Below are 21,449 nucleotides of genomic sequence, written 5' to 3' on the forward strand. Positions count from 1 at the left end.
AGATAACTGGACAAAGTGTATGAAACAACTATTATCAAACATTGGGTAGTTAAGAGCCCTAGGGTAAGGAAAACAAATGAGGTGAGCCTATGATCACCCTTACTTTCAGTAGGGTTGCACATCTTGGACCCTGCTGCAGAGAAGGAACTTCCAAGCTGAGCATTGGCAGTCTTGCGAAAAAGGGGAGGTAGCCATTGTAATTGAGGATGCTTGAGAGATTAGAAGTTGAAGTTTTGGAGAAGAAGAAGCTACTGAGTAAAAAGAACTTCCAGTCTTTAATGAATACAACTTTGTGCATGGGTAGGATGAAACTTCATGAAGGTGGACAGAGGATCACTGGGAAAATATAACTTGAACACTTCCTAGAGTTCACACAGAACAGAATGCTGATCAATTTTCAGTGTGTTAGAGTAGAGACTTCTCATTTCATGCTCAGAGAATTAAGACTGACTTCAATAAAGTCATCCTTTAGTAGGGCTCAATTACCCCTAAAATGAAGGGTACTTTAGATTACCCTAAAAACAAACCTGAAAAAAAAGAACTGATTTGTAAGTAATTTATCTGCTTTCCAAAACAAATTTCAATTGTGCATACAGGAAGACAACAAAGTTTAATACACAGCATGATGGCAAATTCTAGCATCCAAGGAAAAATTGCTAGATGTGAAAACAGCATTTAATAGAAAAAAATCAGTCACTATAAAGACATTCAGAAATAACAAAAATATTAGAATTGACAGAGGCAAATCATCTAGTAAAATACACTTGTATGCTCAAACATTTAAAGGAAAATATAAATAAAAGGAGGAACAAATGGAATAAATAAAAAGAACCCAGTGAAATCTTAGAAATCATAAAGATAAAATCAATTTGAAATGACAATTTTTTCTGAATGAGACTAAAAACAGATTAGATATTATAGAAAAACAAACACCAGTAAATTTGGAAATGGGGAATAGAAACTATCCAAATTAAAGCACATAAAGAAAAAGACTAAAAATATTTGACAGAACCCAGTGACCTGTTGGGTCTTGGCTAGAAGATACACTTGCAACTGGAATCTCAGACAGAAAGAAGAGAAAGAATAAGGCAGGGAAAACATTAGAGGAAATAATGGTTAAAACAGCTTCCAAATGTGATAAAAATGATGAATTGAAAATCTAAAGCTAAAATTGCTAAGAACCAATGAGGAAGAGAAAATCATCCAGACCAAGAAAAAAAAAGGATACATTGTGTACAGAGGAACAAACTTAAGAATAACTGAACATTTCTTATCAGAAACTTAAATCCAGAAGTAAATATGGCATCTTTAAAATGCTAAAAGATAAACTTAGCATAGAATTTGATAACTAGGGAAAATATCATTCAAGAATGATGACAACAGGAGTGGTCAGCAAGATGGTACAACAGGAAGACACAGAACTTGTTCCCCTACTGAGACACTGAGTTAACAGCAATATACGGTGCAAAAAGTCTTTATGAAAACTCAAGAAATCAGTTAAGAAGTCACAGTACTCTGGGCAAGCACAAAACCAAGAATAAGTGCACTGAAACATCTTAAAAAAAAGTTAACAGGTTAAAAAAAAAGTTGTTTTTAGCTCCCAACAGTCTCTTCCCCAGGCCAGTACAGCTTGGGGCAATCAACTTGTAGATTTTTCCTTGGGAAGGAAAGAGAAAAGTAGAATATACATACGGTATCCCAACTTTTCAGAGAACTGATGGACTAGTTTCTGTCTTACTTAATTTAGAATGTTGATGGAGTACCATCATATGGAGTACCATCATATGTTAATGGAGTACCAGCATATTTTTGATGTTTGGGGACCACTGAGAACTAAGAACTCAGCAGCGTGTTGCTGCATCAGAGAAGCTGTAGTACCAGTGACAGACACCAGAGGGAGCAAGATAATAAAACCACTTGGATGGGTGGGGAAGACAAGAAACTGGCAAATCTGTCTAATTGAGAAATGACTTACCCAAGACAAGCAAGATGCATCCCCCTTTAAAGGGCTGAGGTCTCCCAAATCACTATCCAGGCTGACAGTGAAGGTCTTCGCTGTATAAAGCCAGTACTGTATGAAGCCAGGTGACTTTCTGAATGTCCAAATTCCAGCAAAACCCAACCAAACCAAACCCCAAACCAAAAAACAAAAACAAAAACAAAAAAACAAAACAAAACAAAAAACCCCCTAAACAAACAAACATAAGGAAAAGGTAACATAGTTCAAAGGAACAAAATTAATCTCCAGTAACATACCCTAAAGAAACAGATACATGAACTATCTGATGAAGAACTAAAGATAGCCATCTTAAAAAAGTTCAATGACTTAAAAGAAAACAGATAAACAATTTAGACACACACACAATGCATGAACAAATTGAGAATATCAACAAAAATACAGAAACTATAAAAAAAAGAAACAAACATTCTGAAGCTATAGAATACAATAACTGAATTGAAAAATTCACTTCGAGGTTCAAGAACAGGCTTTTCAATCAGGAAAAAAAAATCAATGAAATAGATGATAAGTCACTGGAAATTATCAAGTCAGAGGAACAGAAAGAAAAAAAATGAACTGAAAAAAGCTTGCAGGTGACAATAAAGTGGACCAACATACTCACTATGGGAGTCTCAGAAAAAAGAAGATAAGAGAAATGGGCAGAAAGCTTATTTGAAAAAATGGTTAAAATTTTCCAAAGTCCAAAGAAGAATATGGACATTGAAATTTAAGAGTTACGATAAACCCCAATTAGATCATATACTACTTAACATGTCAGAATTAAACAGAGTTTAACCCAGGAATGTAAGATTGTTTGTTAATTGAATGTTAATTCATAAAATAAGTCAATGTAATTCACCATATTAACAGAAAAAGGGATAAAAACTCTATGCTTGTTCCAGTAGGTGAAGGAAAAGTACTTAAGAAAATTTAACATCCATTTATGATAAAAACTCTCAGCTAAGTAGATTTAGAAAACTTCCTCACTTTTACAAGTGGCATCTATAAAAATGTACAACTAACATCACACTTAGAGATGAGATTTTGAACACTTTCTCCCTAAAACTGGAGACAAAGCAAGGATGCTCACTTTTCTCTGTAATCCTGTACTGAATATCATACTAAGAAAATTACAAAAACCTAGTGAAACTAATAAGTGAATTATATAAATAATAAAATAAAAACTAACTACATACTAACAACAAACAATTGGAAACTGAAATGTGAAAAAATACTTACAATGAAAAGAAGAAAGTTTTAGGAATAATTTAGCATACCCCTACCTACAACGGAAAGTTTAAACTATTGCTGAGAGGAATGAAAGAAGGTCTAAATAAATGAAGTGATATATCTTGGTAATGCATCAGAAATTTCAATACTGTCAAAATGCCAATCTGCCCAAATTGATCTAGAGATTCAATATATTCTCAATCAAAATCTTGGCAAGCTTTTAAAAATACAGATAAAATAGAAAACTGATTATATAGTTTATGTTAAAAAATTATGTTATGTAATAAATTATGTAATTTATGTTAAAAGATCTGGGGTGTGCCTGGGTGGCTCAGTTAGGCATCTGCTTTTGGCTCAGGTCATGATCCTGGGGTCCTGGGATTGAGCCCCTCATTGGGTTTCCCAGCTCAGTAGGGAGTCCTCTTCTCCCTCTGCCCCACCCCTGCTCAGGCTCTCATTCTCTCAAATAAATAAAATCTTAAAAAAGAAAAAAAAAAGTCAAAGATCTAGACAAGCCTATGCGATTTTCAAAAAAACAAATTTGGATTTCAAGACTTACTATAAAACTACAGTAGTGGTTTTGGTATTGGCATAATTAAGAAACTGAAAAGAATATCCTCCAAATGAGAGAAAATACTCATTGTGTATACACTGACAAAGGAACTCTATCTGGAATACATGAAGAATACTTGCAACTTAATAACAAGACAAATCACCCAATTAAAAAATGGCCAAAAATTCTGAACCAGCATCTCACAAAAAAGACCTATGAATGACTAATAAGCGCATGGAAATATGTTCAACATATTTGAAAATATGCTCAACTTGTTCAACAGTATGAGCATTTTTTTTTTCTGTCTCCAAATTTTTATTTAAATTGTAGTTAATTAACATATAGTGTAATATTGGTTTCAGGAGTAGAATTCAGTGATTCATCACTTTCATGCAACAGCCAGTGCTCATCATAGTTTGGACATTTCTTATAAAGCTAAATATACTCCTAACATATTACTCTGCCATTCTACTCCCCAGATATTCACCTAAAAATCAAAATGAAAATAAATGTTCACACAAGATCTTATACAAGAATCTTTCTAATAGATATCTTTGTAACAGCTGAAAATTTCAAACAACTCAACTCTTCATCATCAAGTGAATAAACAAATCATGATATAATAGTAAAATACTATCTGCAATAAAAAAAATAAATGAACTACTGATATATATATACAATGTGGCTGAATCTCAAAAAATTTAAGCTGAAAATCTGGACACAAAAGACTATATGATTCCATTTACATGTACATGTAGAAAAGACTGATTAATCTGATTTACAGTAATAAAAAGCAGATTAATAGCTGCTTAAAGCCAGGGTGAGAGCTGAGGTCAGGATGGAGAAATGATTAACTGAGAATGGGGACAAAGAAACTTTCTGGAATAATAGAAATAGATTTTGAATATCATGGAGGTTATAAGGTTAACAACTGACCAAATCCATCACACTATCCACTTAAAATCACAATGATTTATAGTATATAGTATAAACTTAAAAAAAAAAACTGATTTAAAAAAATCTTTCCCTTTAGTCATTTGTTTGTGGTAATATTGGCACATAGAAATTTAAATTTTTACCCAGTCAAAATATATCAATCTTTCTCTTCACAGTTTGTGAGTTTTGTGTCAAGTCTAGAAAAGCTTTCCTTGCATATTTCATAGAAAGGCTATTTGACTGAATGTTTTAATTTAACGTGTAGATTTTGGCATCAGATAGCCACCAAAGACTGTTTACACTTAGGCAAATTTATCCCTATTTTATATTTTCCTCATTTAAAAATCTATGGAAAATTACAATTTCGACCTTAAATGGTAGACAGTGACAAAATATAGGTAAGTTAGAATACTAATGGAATGCATTAAAAGACTTACCACTAGCTATTTTATTATATTTTCAGAGTGTTTATTATTTGAACTATTACAAACATTAAGAGCAGTATAGAGATTATATGAACATGTGTGTAACCACTACCCAATTTTGTCACATCATTATTTAACATTCTGCAAAATTTGTTTCAGATGTCCCTCTTTTAAAGACAATTGAATTTCTTTTTGTACTCCTTGATTCCAGTCTTTCACCAAACTACATAAAATCATTTTACTGAAATTCGTGTGTATTTTTTCTTATCTATATGCTAAAGTCATCCTATTCATTTTTATATTTACAAAAATAAACACTTTTGATTTTAAATTTCACATAAACAGAAGACTGTACACATTACACAACTTGATTTTCTTAGTCAACATAATAGAGTTGAAATTTATCCATATTTTTACATGTTAGAACAATTTTGCTTTTTGAATTTTCAGATTTATATTTTTAAACTATCTGAATTTTGTTTTTGTTGTAAAGAATGTTATAGGGTAGTAATTTACTGTGTTTTCTTTTCTTTTTTTTTTCTCTTTTTACGGTTAGCTGGTTTCAAAACCATATGTGTAATATAAGCCCTTTTCCCCTCATATATTCAAAATCATGCTATTTTATATTTGGTTATATATATATGTACACATATATACATACATAAAAGTATGAAAAGTATTTGGGTATGTGTCTTGATTTTGTCTGCTGTTACTTAGATCTACATTTTTATCCATTAACTACCTCATTGTTTCAAATATTTTAGCTTTTTTATATAATTATTGCTGCCTTATTATATATATGAGTATATATGAGTATATATATATATATGAAATGTTTATATAATCACAATGCTATAAATAATGTTAGTTTTTAAGTTTTACACTTACCTTTTACAAAATATGAAAGGCAATTATTGTTAAAGCTGAATATAAACATATGAATCTTGATAATTTAAAAATAGTATTATAAGTAGCACATTTGGAAAATGGGAAGATTGGTGGGAGGAAGCTTAAGTGTGTTAAAACCCTAAGCAGGAAGTTAGTAGATACTGTCTAAGTTTACTAAATCAAGTAGTACAAGCCCTAATTTATTAAGTTTAAGTTTAAAGATCAATTCTAAACAGAAACAGAAACAGTGTAAATGTATTAGATGTTCCATCTTTTAAAGGACTGTCAATAGATAATATCCAAAGAGGTCAAATCATGATACAAGGGCATGTATATATTACACAAATTATATTGGAAACTGCCAGAAGATCTAAAAATGGAATTTGTTAATAGTGAGTAATTATTCCTAGAGAATGTACTGTAGACTGGGAAAGATTTTAATTTCTATTTTAAATCTCTCCATGCATGACTTTCATAGTAAAAATAATTTAAAAACATAAATGTCTTCAGAGTATATTACTAGAGTTTGGGTAAATTATGCCAACTGTATGCCACAAGGCAAAGCATGAGATCCAGGGTTGGTGTGGGACTCTTTCCATTAAGTCTCCTTCTGAGGAATAAGGAATTATCTGACCTTAAACATTACACAGGAAAAATAGCTCTGTAAGTAATTAATAGTCAAAATCCTAGCACCAATTTCAAAAGAGACAATTTACAAGCTATTTATTCCTGGAATATTTAATCTCATTTTTCTGGCAAGATCAAGAAAAGGTTTTTTGAAGATAGGGCTTTTCTGATTAGGAAGGCTGAAAGCTGGCTAGAGTATATACATGGCTAGAGTATAGACAGCATATATACATATATACATATAGACAGAGAAAAAATATATGGCTTGAGTGTGTGTGTGTGTGTGTGTGTATACATATACATACATATATATGTGTGTGTATATATATATAAAAACAGGATCAGTTCTAATTTGTTAGCTGTTCTGCTTGGAATATTTGACTTTCTTAGAAAACAAGAACTTCAGTAAAGAGGCTGACTTCCTCTCAAATTATAGTCTTACATCTCCCAAGAAATGAATTTGAGAGCATCAACACTGATTCAGGAACATCTTTTATCTGTCATTCAAATGCCATCCTCGGGATTAGAGTCATAGCAAGGGAAATTGTTAAAACGTCAATATCATTCTCTTTATATTATGCAAGTTTCCTCCTATTTGATCCCCTGTAGGTTATCACCAAGAGTGGATTCCTCCTTTAGGAATGCTATTACACTACTGAAACATTCGTCAGACCTCACATGCACTCATTTTCAAAAGTAATTTCTTCTTTGGCCCTTCACTTATTGAGACATAGAACTTCAGAGTGACTATCTCCCAGAACACTGAATTCTTGATATTCTTGTAATTTCCTAATTTCTCTTTCTCTTACTGAAAATACTGGGAGAACCTAAATTTTCTCACTTATAGCTCTACTGCTAATGCCTTGGTTTAAAAAGCCTGTAAACTTATCTTCCATCAGGAACTGGTTTGTTAAGGTCTATTTTGGCCCAGCTGATCTGCCAAATTAGGATAAATCACACACAGTGTCCATGGTTATGAGAAGCAATAGCCCTGGCTGATGATAAGCCAAAAAGAGCTACGGAAGAATATTTTTAGGTCTGATAGATTCCCTTGGATTATGTTCCACAGTCACCAAAGATTATTTTATGAAAATGGGTTCATCAGCATAGAAAGAAAGGAATTTTATTTATTTTATTTTTGAGGGATTTTAGAATTCTATGCTTGTAAACACATAATAGTTTTTTGTTTTCAAGGTTTTAGGAATTTTTTTCTTTCTGGTCATTGGAGTGTAAAGGAGGAAGGGGGAGTGATTGTAAGGTAATTTGTATAATGGCCAAACTGACTCTTCAAGGTTCAGGGGTACTATTGTCAAGCTGCCTTTATCTTATCAAATGATAAGAGCTATTTTATTCATTTTTTTAAAATATAATTTTCTGGCAAGCATACTATGATCAGCCTTAACATTTATATTCCTTCTGCCAAAGCACGTGCACTATGTTTGGACATATGGTCGCATTTTTCTGATCTTTTAACCTTTATTTATTCTATATACCCTATGGCAGAGGTAATCACTCATGGGACTTGAATTGCCAGGAAAGAGCCCCAACTCGAAGGTCTGAAAAAGAGGACTGCTTCCATGAGGGAAAACTTTTATAGATAGATATAATCATTTAAATGGAATAATTTCAGTTCCACTCTCGATGATCATAATCTAGTAGTATAATATGTGGGAAAATAATCAAAGGGAACTTTTTCTATGTATCTTCTCTATGGTTAGCACCCTAAGATGGTGTAGTAAGCAACTGGTGCTACCCACCAACCTTGGTTAAGAAGGATTTTTTAAAGCTTGGTCATAAAAATCTTTAAAAAAAAACAAAATAATAATTAACATAGTATTATATTAATTTCAGGTATATGATATAATGATTCAACAATTCTGTACATTGTTCAATGCTCATCACCATAAGTATATTTTTAAGCCCCTTTATTTCACCCATCTCCCTACCCTCCTCCCCTCTGGCAACCACCAATTTGTTCCCCAGATTTAAGAGTCTGTTTTTTTTTAATCTTTCTTTCTTTGATTTGTTTGTTTTGTTTCTTAAATTCTACATAGGAGTGAAATCCTATATGTCTTTCTCTAACTTATTTCATTTAGCATTATACCCTCTAGATTCATTCATGTTGCTACAAATGACAAGATTTCATTTTTTTTTATGGCTGAATGATATTCAATACATACACACACAAACACACACATATCACTCTTCTTTATTCATTCATCCATTCATTCATTATTATATGTACATAGCTATTATTAGATATAGTTTATCAAATGATTTCATATATAAACACACATATATATCAGTCTTCTTTATTCATCATAACCTAGTGGTTATATAAATATAATATATATATAGTAATAGATGTACAGTTTTATACACACACACCACACACACACACACACACACACACATACACATACACAGTTACACATATATCACTCTTCTTTATTCCTTTAAATATTGATGGGCACTTGGCCGTTCCTGTAATTTGGCAACTGTAAATAATGCTGCAATAAACATAGAAGTGCCTATACCATTTCGAATTAGTGTTTTTGAATTCTTTGGGTTAATAAGAAATCTTGAACCATATTTTCACAATAGCTTTTATGTTTGCTACAAATGGTAGTGAATGCTTTTATGTTTGCTACAAATTGTAGTGAATCCTTAAATTCAATGGCTTAAACAAGATAGACATTCAATTTTTTTCATAAAAAAAGCATAAGTATTATGCAGCTTAGATCTCTGGAATAACAATATGACTTCCATACAACTGCCTTCAAAGTTTCTGTTCTACTATTGCTATTGTAGTATCAGAATGGAGAAAATAAACAAGACCCATCTATTTGCTGCCTATTTTAGACCTAAAGACACCTACAGATTGAATGTGAGGGGATGGTTCTCACTGATCATGCTAATGGATATCAAAAGGAAGCTGGAGTAGCCATACTTATGTCAGACAAACTAGACTTTAAAACAAAGACTAATAAGAGATGAAGAACATTATATCATAAGGGGTCTATCCAGCAAGAAGATCTAACAATTGTAAATATATATGTGCTCCCAACTTGGAAGCACCCAAATATATAATCAATTAAGAACAAACATAAAGAATAGACTCAAAATGGATGAAGGACCTCAATGTGTGAAAGGAATCCATCAAAATCCTTGAGGAGAACACAGGCAGCAACCTCTTCGACCTCAGCCGCAGCAACATCTTCCTAGGAACAACGCCAAAGGCAAGGGAAGCAAGGGCAAAAATGAACTATTGGGGTTTCATCAAGATCAAAAGCTTTTGCACAGCAAAGGAAACAGTTAACAAAATCAAAAGACAACTGACAGAATGGGAGAAGATATTTGCAAACAACATATCAGATAAAGGACTAGTGTCCAGAATCTATAAAGAACTTAGCAAACTCAACACCCAAAGAACAAATAATCCAATCAAGAAATGGGCAGAGGACATGAACAGACATTTCTGCAAAGAAGACATCCAGATGGCCAACAGACACATGAAAAAGTGCTCCATATCACTCGGCATCAGGAAAATACAAATCAAATGAGATATCACCTCACACCAGTCAGAATGGCTAAAATCAACAAGTCAGGAAATGACAGATGCTGGCGAGGATGCGGAGAAAGGGGAACCTCCTACACTGTTGGTGGGAATGCAAGCTGGTGGAGCCACTCTGGAAAACAGCATGGAGGTTCCTCAAAATGTTGAAAATAGAACTGCCCTATGACCCAGCAATTGCACGATTGGGTATTTACCCTAAAGAAGCAAACGTAGTGATCCAAAGGGGCACATGCACCCAAATGTTTATAGCAGCAATGTCCACAATAGCCAAACTATGGAAAGAACCTAGATGTCCATCAACAGATGAATGGATCAAGAAGATGTGGTATATATACACAATGGAATACTATGCAGCCATCAAATGAAATGAAATCTTGCCATTTGCGACAACATGGATGGAACTAGAGCGTATCATGCTTAGCGAAATAAGTCAAGCAGAGAAAGACAACTATCATATGATCTCCCTGATATGAGGAAGTGGTGATGCAACATGGGGGCTTAAGTGGGTAGGAGAAGAATCAATGAAACAAGATGGGATTGGGAGGGAGAGAAACCATAAGTGACTCTTAATTTCACAAAACAAACTGAGGGTTGCTGGGGGGAGGGGGTTTGGGAGAAGGGGGTGGGATTATGGACATTGGGGAGGGTATGTGCTTTGGTGAGTGCTGTGAAGTGTGTAAATCTGGTGATTCACAGCCCTGTACCCCTGGGGATAAAAATATATGTTTATAAAAAATAAAAAATTAAAAAAAAAAGAACAAACATAAAGAAACTAATTGATAATAATACAATAATAGTAGGGGATATTTACACTCTACTTACAGCAACAGACAGATCATCAAAGCAGAAAATCCACAAGGAAACAATGGCTTGAATGACACACTGGACCAGATAGACTTATCAGATATAATCAGAACATTTCATCCCAAAGCAACAGACTACATAATCTTTTGGAGTGTACATGGAACATTCTCCAGAATAGATCACATACGTGGTCACAAATCAACCCTCAATGAATACAAAAAAAATTACAATCATTCCATGCATATTTTCAGACCACAACACTATGAAATTAAAGTCAACCACAAGAAAAAATCTGGAAAATACATGGAGGTTAAGGAACATCCTACTGAAGAAATGAATGGGCTAACCAGGAAATTAAAGAAGAAATTTTAAAAAGTACATGGAAGGGGCGCCTGGGTGGCTCAGTGGGTTAAAGCCTCTGCCCTCGCTTCAGGTCATGATCCCAGGGTCCCGGAATCGATCCCCACATCGGGCTCTCTGCTCAGCCGGGAGCCTGCTTCTCCCTTTTTCTCTGCCTGTCTCTCTTCCTACTTATGATCTCTATCAAAAACAAAAACAAAAACAAAAACAAAAAAACAAAACTTAAAAAAAAAAAAGTGCATGGAAGCAAATGAAAATGAAAACATGACAGTCTAAAAAATTTGGGATGCAACAAAAGCAGTCCTAAGAGGGACATATATTGCAATACAGGCCTACCTCAAGAAGTAACAAATAAAGTTACAAATAACACAACCTAATCTTACACTTAAATGAACTAGAAAAGGAGCAGCAAATAAAGCCTAAACCTAGCACAAGTAGGGAAATAATAAAGATTAGAGAAGAAATAAATGATATAGAAATAACAAAAAAGAATACAAGTAGAACAGCTTAATATAACTAAGAAAAATTTATGTAACTCAATGTAATGTACCTCAATGTAACTAATAAAATTGATAACCCCCTAGCCAGACTTATCAAAAAGAAAAAGAAAAGGACACAAATAAATGAAATCATTAATGAAAGGGAGGAGATCACAACCAACACCACAGAAACACAAATAATCATTAAAGAATATTATGAAAAATTATAATGTCAGCAAACTGGGAAATCTGGAAGAAATAGATAAATTTATAATCTATAAAGAACTTAACAAACTCAACACCCAAAACACAAGATATTCAGGCAAAATACGAGCAGAAAACATGAACAGACATTTCTCTGAAGGAGACATACAAATGGCCAATAGACACATGAAAACATGCTCAACATCACTTGGCATCAGGGAAATACAAATCAAAACCACAATGAGATACCACCTCAGACTGGTCAGAATGGCTAAAATTAACAAGTCAGGAAACAGCAGGTGTTGGTGAGGATGCAGAGAAAGGGGAATCCTCTTAAACTGTTGGTGAGAATGCAAGCTGGTGCAGCCACTCTGGAAAACAATATGGAGGTTCCTCAAAATGTTGAAAATAGAGTTATCTATGATCCAGCAATTACACTACTAGGTACTTAACCCAAAGATACAAATGTAGTGATCTGAAGGGGCACTTGCACCCCAGTGTTTACACAACAATGTCCACGATTGTCAAACTATGAAAAGAGCCTGAATGTCCACAGACAGATGAATTGATAAATAAGTTGTGAATATATATAAATAAGTTGTAAATAAGTTGTAATATATATATATGTATATATATATATATCTCACCCATCAAAAAATGAAATATTGCCATTTGCCATGATATAGATGGAACTAGAGGGTCCTATTCTAAGTGACATAAGTCAATCAGAGAAAGACAATTATCATATGCCTCACTCATATGTGAAATTCAAGAAACAAAACAGAGGATCACAGGAGAAGAGAGGGAAAAATAAAACAAGATGAAATGAGAGAGGAACACAAACCGTAAGAGATTTTTAACCAAAAGAAACGAACTGAGGGTTGCTGAGGGGAAAGAGGGATGAAGTAACTGGGTGATGGACATTAAAGAGGGCATGGGATATAATGAACGCTGGGTATTATGGAAGACTGATGAATCACTGAACTCTACCTTTGAAACTAATAATGTACTATATGTTCATTAATTGAATTTAAATTTAAAAAAGTAAAATTTTGAAGAGATATAAAATGTTACAGAATATATGCAAAGTTTAGCCTTTTATGCTTAGTTTTTAAATTGTGCCATCAAATAAAAAATAAAAAATAAAAAAAAAAACAGCTTTCAGAGCCTACTCAGGTGTACTGCTGAATCCCAGGTAGTAAAATGGAGGCTGGTGGAGTTGAGTCGAATGAGTTAATGTGCCCATGGAGAATCTGTTGTAGTAAAATATTGAATAAAAGTAGTCACTGAGGTCAGTTTTGCCTTTTCCTCATTCCCAATCTTGAGCAATCTTTAAATATTTCATAGCTATATATGATGTTTAAAGTAGGTTTAAAATTTAAAAACCAACTAAAGATGTTCCTTTGTATTTATAATTTGCTAAATTTTAAATTATAAATGGTTATTGAATTTTATCACATACAATTTTTACATTTATTAGGATGTCCAACAGCTCATTTTATTTATTGATTTATGGGGTAAAATGTTGGTTCATTTTGATGATTAAATCAACCTTACATTTATGGAATAATTACATCTTAGTCATCCTTTTAAGATATCAATAGATTCAATTTGCTGATGTGCTGTCTAATATTTTTAAATTTATATTTATGAGAAAACTTGCTTATAATTATCCTTTTCAAATTATAACCTTATTAGGTTTTATTATACTGGCTCTATAGAATGAGTTGGGAAGTGATCACTATTTTTATGTTTGTTAGAAAAATTCTGTAAGATTGATAAGGTTTCTATCTTCTACAATTAAAAAAAATTATGGTTGGGGCCCCTGGGTGCATCAGTGGGTTAAAGCCTCTGCCTTTGGCTCAGATCATGATCCCAGGGTCCTGGGATCCAGCCCCCGGAATCCAGCTCTCTGCTCAGCAGGGAGCCTGCTTCCTCTTCTCTCTCTGCCTGTCCCTCTGCCTATTTGTGATCTCTGTCTGTCAAATAAATAAATAAAATCTTAAAAAAAAGAAAAATTTACTGTTGACACCATCTGTGAGCTTTTTCATTATTGAACCTGGTGTAACTTCCCGCCTTCCTTTCTCCCCCCCCCATTCATTCATATGCTCATTCCTTCCTTTCTTCCTTTCCATTCCCCCAACCCTTGATCAGTATTGCTAAAGATCTATTAATTTTGATAATCTTTTCAGAGTTAACTGATTTTTCTTTACTATAGATCTGCTTTCTATTTCATTATTTTTATTGTATTTATTACTTCATTCCTTCTATTTTATTTGGGTTTAATTTACTGTGATATTTCCTAATTTGGGAGACTACTACTTAGATAAATTATTTTTAGCTTTTTTTTTATTATTTCATATATGAACTTAAGACCATAAGCTTGTTTTTAAGCCTGCTTTTGTTCATCCCACAGATTGTGGTATAGTGTATTTTCATTACCATTCAGTTAAAAATATCTTCTAATTTTTGTTGTGATTTCTTCTTTGAATCACAGAATAGTTATTTTTAAGTATGTGGGAATTTTGTACCTTTTTATTTATTTCTAGTTTAGTTCCATGAGATCAGATAACAATACACATTATTTTAATCTTTTAAAATTTGGTTAGACATGCTTTATATGCCCAACATGTGATGAAACTTTGATCACAAAAAAGAAATCTGCAGTTGTGTGAAGTATTGAACTGAATTTATACTGTTTGTATTTTCTGTATCTTTATTGATTTTATGTCTACTTGGCTTCTCAGTTATTGAAAAGGTAACTTAGCATCTATAATTGCATTTTTTTTTAGTTCTTTTTTAATCTTACTTTATGTTTGTAGCCATATTTTTAGTGCATATAAAATTAACATTTTAAAATATTCCTTAGAATTGTTTTTTTGGGGGCACCAGGGTGGCTCAGTTGTTAAGTGTCTGCCTTTGGCTCAGGATTCCAGGGTCCTGGAATCGAGCCCCACATTGGGCTCCCTGCTTGGCGGGAAGCCTGTATCTCCCTGTCCCCCTCCCTCTGCTGTGTTCCCTCTCTGGCTGTGTCTCTCTGTCAGATAAATAAATAAAGTACTAAAAAAAAAAAGAATTGATCTTTTTATCATTATAAAGTACTTCTCTATTTCTTTAATAATCCCTCTTGCATCAAAGTCCACATTAATTAATGTTTGTTACTACCATTTTTCATATAGTTGTATTGACTTTATTTTTTAATAAATAAATTTTTTGATAGAGTGCTTGAGAGTGTGCAGTGGGGGGGGGGGCAGAGGGAAAGGGAGGTAGAATCTTAAGTAGGCTCCATACCTAGCGTGAAGCCCAACGTGGGGCCTGATCTCACAATCCCGAGATTATAATATGAGCTGAAATCAAGAGTCAGACTCTTAACTGACTGAGCCACTCAGGCACCCCTGCATTGATTTTCTTGAGCAGTGTTTTACAGCATAGCTTTATTTTCCCCCCTATTCTTTAACCTTCAATCTTTCTGTCTTCATGTATTTAAGGTTTTTCTATTATAAACAGCATTAAATCACGTTTTGTTTTCTACTTAAGTCTTGAAATATAAATCTTCTAATTGGAGTGTTTAATTTATAAGCATAATTACAAAATATGATTATTGATAGATGCAGGATTATATCAAACACCTTACTAATTGCTTCCTTTATATCCCACAAGATTTTTATTCACTTCATCATATTTTTACAGAGAATAGAGCTCTATGCCTGCAGTTATTTTCTTTCCGCACTTAAAACACACGATTCACTTATGCTTTGTTTCCATTGTTTCTACTGAGAGTTCAGTTGATAGTTTTATAATCTCTTTCTTTGAAAGTAATTTTTCAGGGCACCTGGGTGGCTCAGTTGGTTAAGCATCTTCCTTCTGCTTGGGTCATGATTCCAGGGATTCTTGGGATCGAGCTCCTATCAGGCTCTCTGCTCAGCAGGGAACCAGCTTCTCCTTTTCTCTCTGCTCCCAACACCTGTTCATGTGCTTGTGCTCTCTCTCTTTCTCTCACAAAAATAAAAGCTTTTAAAAAAAATTTTAAAAAGTATTTTGTCTTTTTACTCTTTTTTCTCCTTGTATTTGATTTTCAAGAGTTTTATGTTCTGTCTAGTTGTGATTTTCTTTCCATTTATCCTTTTCAGTGCTTTTATTTTTCAAATCTTTGTATTAATTCTTTCAAAAGTTGTGAACTATTGCTGTTCATTATTTCTTGAAATACTGCTTCCGCCGCTTTTTCTTACTCCTCATATTTTGTGTTTCCAATTACAAGTATCTTAGATCTTTTCATCATATCCCATATGTCAATCACATTCTTTTTATACATTTTCTGTATCATTTGCTCTCTATGCTTTAAACTTGATTATTTTTTATTATTCTGCTTTCTAGATTACAAACATTCTTATGTGAGGTGTCCCTTTTATTAGTAAGCCCATGTATTTATTTCTTAAATTCAATTGTTGGGCTTACATTTGATTCCACTGTATAGTTTATAGTTGATTATTAATTTTTACATCTTGTTAATGTCCTTGTGCATATTAATCACACTTGAGATTCATGTTTCGTAACTCTGAAATTTGCATTGTGCTATATGTCTATTTCTATTGGGTGTTTTTTCTCTTGACCCTTTGTTTTGATAAGCCTAGTAATTTTGTATTAAATACTGTACATTTTGTATGAAAATTATAATAACTATGGACGATGACATTTTCCCCTAGAGACTATTCATCCTACTTATTCATAGAGAGCTTGAATGAAGTCAGATCACTTCATTTCACCGTGGGACTGAGTAGAGGCAAATTATAGTTTTTATAAGCTTTGATTTACCTTTGGATCATTTCTACTGCTAAGATGGAGTCTTCTTGAATTCCAAACTTTGGGACTGGCATGTTTAATAAGATCTCTATTCTCAAGGCTGGTTGTTGTTGTTGTTTTTTCCTCTTCATTACAACTGCTAAAAATTAGCTTTGTTTATTAGAGCCTTTCCATTTGGTTTCTTAGTTTCTTTCCTAGTGTAGTTAAAGAGTTCAACAGATACTCAAGTTAAACATTGTTGAGTGCTGGACCCAAATCACAGCATATCCCTTCCCTTTTGAATTTTTGCTCCATACATGCCAGCTGCTGTGAAAGTCCTGAACTTGAAGTTTTATCTTCTAAGCTCTGTGAAAATATCAAAAGCTCTTCTGGCTTTTTGGCCTCTTCGTAGTGCCCTGCTTCCCAGATTCTCATCCTCTCACTTGCACAAAAAATAGGGAAAATGCCTTGAACAGGAAAGTAGCCTATAGAAAGTATCAGTTCACCTCTTTGCTACTCTATCAATTTCCTTCTCTCTGAACTATATGTCCCTTACGTACTGGATTTTGGGACAGCTTTATTTTTTTTAATCCAGATTTTTAAAATACTTTCAATAGAATTATTGACTTCTAAAAAGCTACTCTATTTCTTCTAGAGATGAACCCTGCCCTCCACTTTAAAATTAATATTATATTAATCTTTGCTGTAAGACTCAATAAAGAAAGTCACTAAAAGTTAAAAAAAATAGCAGTACTTTACTGATGGGAAAACAAATTAAATAAAATGCTTATGGAATGCTTCATATGAACAACTGGTGGAAGTATGCTTAAATGATAATTATAATAATTGCTTATAATACTGACAATAAAAGGCAAAATGTAGTTTTTTATCTGATAGAGCTTATAGTTTTGTAGGAAACACAAAATTATTTCACTGAACTATTAGAGAAACATGTCAGAGTATGGTCATACACAGAAAAGTATGTTTACATTCTAGTTCAGAATTCGGTGACTATATAGCCAAGTGGCAAATCTGGCCCATAGGCTATTTTCATAAACAGAGTTTTATTGGAACACAGCCACATTCCTTCCTTTATATAGTGCTACAATAGCATAATAGCAACAGAGTTTGGGTGGCCTACAATGCCAAATGTATCAATTAAAGTACTCTATTACAAAAATAATTTCCCAACATATATGTATATGTATATGTATATGAATGTATAGAAACTATACATTCAGTACCATTTTAGACCACCAATTTTTTCTTTTCAAGATTGAATCATTTTTGTTAATAGAAAATTTCAAAATATCTCAAAGAATTAATATATTTCTTCTTTTATTGCTATTTTAATATATTTCCTTGCTGGTTCAGGTGTAAGGACTTTAGCCTGTGGTTGCAATGGTGAATGATTGCTATTGCTTGTACTGAACCTACAACAAGATTCATTCTGTTTGCAACTGGTATGGTCTTCAATCTCCTTGCAAAATTCTTGTGCCCTCTGTTGTTGCATTTTTTCCTATCCTGGGTTCAATTTGTCTTGATGAAACTCTAACTAGAAAAAATTACTTGAATTTTTGCCAGTTGTGGAGTCAGGGGGTTCAGTAGGGGCAAACAATCTCTTTTATATCTGGACGCTTGCCGTGGGACATTTTACTTCTCAAGGACCACCTCTTAAGGAATACTAGTTCACATGGAATATTCTTAGGAGGAACAGAGGACTCAAAACGGCCAACCATAATCTGTGTACTTGTCAGTTTAGAGCTCTCAATGAGGACATCTTTTCAAACTTATTCTTTCCTTCCTGGAATCTTTTTTTCTACCACCTCCTTCATTTTTTATGGTGTTTCTTTAGTGATAGCACTCTTTATTTTCTGCCCCCCCACTCCTATTTTAAGAGAATTTTAAAAGCTTTGGCTCTTTGGTTTGAATTGCTCTTTGGGGCTTTGCTCCATCCTATATTTTGTAGTACCTGGTACTTATTTCAGTTCCTTGTGTCAGTAATTGCAGAAGCCATTAAGAAAAGATTAATTGTTGGTTGAGTTTCATTATTCTTGGAATAAATGGAAAGTCTATGGACTGAGATAGTCCTGAAAATGTAGAGTGTACACACACACACACACACACACACACACACACACACACTCTTTTAAATAAAAATAGAAAATGAAGGGGATAGATTTACAGAATACATTTCAGAGGCATCAGTGTTACACTTAAATACATGCAGCATGGATTCCTTAAGTTCCCACCTTAGAGTTCCTCAAATGACATAAAAATGTAAGAATGGATGGAGAAGGAGAAAACTTCCAAAGGGAAGAAATTCATTTTCAAGGCAGGAGTTCTCTCATTAGGTGAATGAGACAATACATGTGAGGTAACTGGATAAAAATAAAACTCAGTGTGAACAAATTGTTTTGCCAACATAAAGTCAAATGCTGGTCTGATGGATTCCCTCATTATTTGGTCAAAGTGATTGTTTAACTTATAATGTACACTTAAAATGTTATCAATTCTTGTGAGTTTTCTACTTGATATACTCGATGCACATACAGGGGGTTATGGTGATATCTCCTGATGTTTCTTTGCGGATGTATGTTTAAGCAGTACTGGTGACCTAAAACCTCAAACATGATTCACACTCTGGAATTCTAATAGATGACACTGCCAGGATTCATTATAGACAATTATGCAAAACCACAGATTCAGGTTAAATAAGGGGCTTATTACTGATAACACTTCAGTCCAACTGAATTTGGTGATGATTTTTCATACTAACTCCAAGTAGAGGGGTGAATCCTACCTAATGGAAATCAGCACACTGGTCAGTCTAGTGTAGGCTAGCCACAACCCCAAATCTACATAAATAAAATGTTTTAAGTATGGCCCCTCATAGTTGATAGTGGATTATCATACAATTGACAATTTCCTCTTGACTACTGAAAGGATTTTTCTATTAGATGTGGATGACTTAGAATTTGGGCTTAAACTTGGACATCTTTCTATCTAAGGAGCCATTTTGTTACCCTTTTTTTTCTGTTTTCCTTTCTCACTCAAATGTATTTTGAATGGAAGGTAGTATTTTGTTTGAAACAGCAATTGATGGGTTTTTAGGGTAAAAGCATCTAATTACTGGTGGGGAAAATCCCTCCAGCTTTCCTCTGTTTTTGAAAGATAAATGAAGAGACTGTGGATGTTTAACCAACTTCAATTATGTTTCCATTTAGTTCATACTATTGAGGTTGATTTGTATGTAACCACACTGAATTGTTCATGTCCAGAATCAGGGTTTTTTTCTTGTAATTTTAAGAGATCATAGTGGCATTTACACCTGCTAACCATAGGCTTTCATTAAGATGATTGATTGCTTGCATTGATTTGTTTGATATGTGGGCATTCCTGTGGTGTGAGTTTTCATTTTAAAATGTACACAGTTCATCATTTGGGCTCTTCCCTTGCATTGCTGTTAATGGAATTTTGAGCATACATTCTTTCGAAAGGCTTTTCTTGATTAGACAGAAATGTATTGCCTTTGAAGGAATAAAATATGAATCACTGAATGTTTTTCTAGGTTGGAGAGTGGGACGCTTTGTGAGCGTTATTATTCTTAACTTTTAGATGCCTCCTCAACTTGGTATCATTGATTGCTAGTTTATTTAGACAATAGCTTTTAGAGTTGGAAGCAGATTTATAATCAGAGAGATGTTCAATGTTTAACACTAAAAAGAGTAGAACCAATTCACACTGGTTCTTCCTAGGCTCCAGAGTACATTCTGAAACTCTTTGTGAACTATAAATAACTAAGATCATTGAACTAAATTAATCCCTGTTAAATAGGAAATCCCATTCATATATATAATTTTTAAAATATATGTAATTTCTTTTTAAAAAAATGGATAATTTTGTATAAAGGGAGAAAGAAATGTAGGTAAGCAAATTCACTAATTGAAAGTTTTAGGGGCACCTGAGTGGCACAGTCAGTTAGGGGACTAACTCTTGGTTTTGGCTAAGGTCATGATCTCAGGATCCTGAGATCAAGCCTGAGTTTGGGTTCTGCCCTGAGTGCGGAGTCTGCTTAAGGTTTTCTCTCCCTCTCCCTCTGCCTCCCATGCACTCTCTCTCATTTTCAAAATAAATAATTTTTTTTTCAAAATAAATACTTTTTTTAAAAAAGAAAGTTTTAGAGAAAACTCTGGTAAAAAAGATGCCCCCTGCCTAGTAAAAAATTCTAGAATCTTTGCTAAATTTTTAATGTAGCAAATTGGAATTGTAAACTAGATTTTGAATCTAGTAAACTGTAATTTGGAAACAAAAGAAACTTACATACTTACAGTGAGTAATACAAAGATGTATTCATGTCCTAACCCAAGTACATATGAATGTGATTATTTGAAAACGGGGTCTTTGAAGATCCATTTAAGTTAAGGATCTAGAGATGAGATCATTCCACATTTAGGGAGGGCCCTAAATCCAGTAATTTGTAAAAGAGAGGGAACTTCGACACACCACGGGGAGATCATGTGAGGATGGAGGCAGAGACTGAATTATGTTGCCACAAGGCATGATGTTTGGGGTGAGGATCCAGAAC

Source organism: Mustela putorius, unplaced genomic scaffold, assembly GCF_011764305.1.
Source record: "Mustela putorius furo isolate JIRA1106 unplaced genomic scaffold, ASM1176430v1.1 tig00000854_pilon_pilon_pilon, whole genome shotgun sequence".
NCBI classification, from domain to species: Eukaryota; Metazoa; Chordata; class Mammalia; order Carnivora; family Mustelidae; genus Mustela; species Mustela putorius.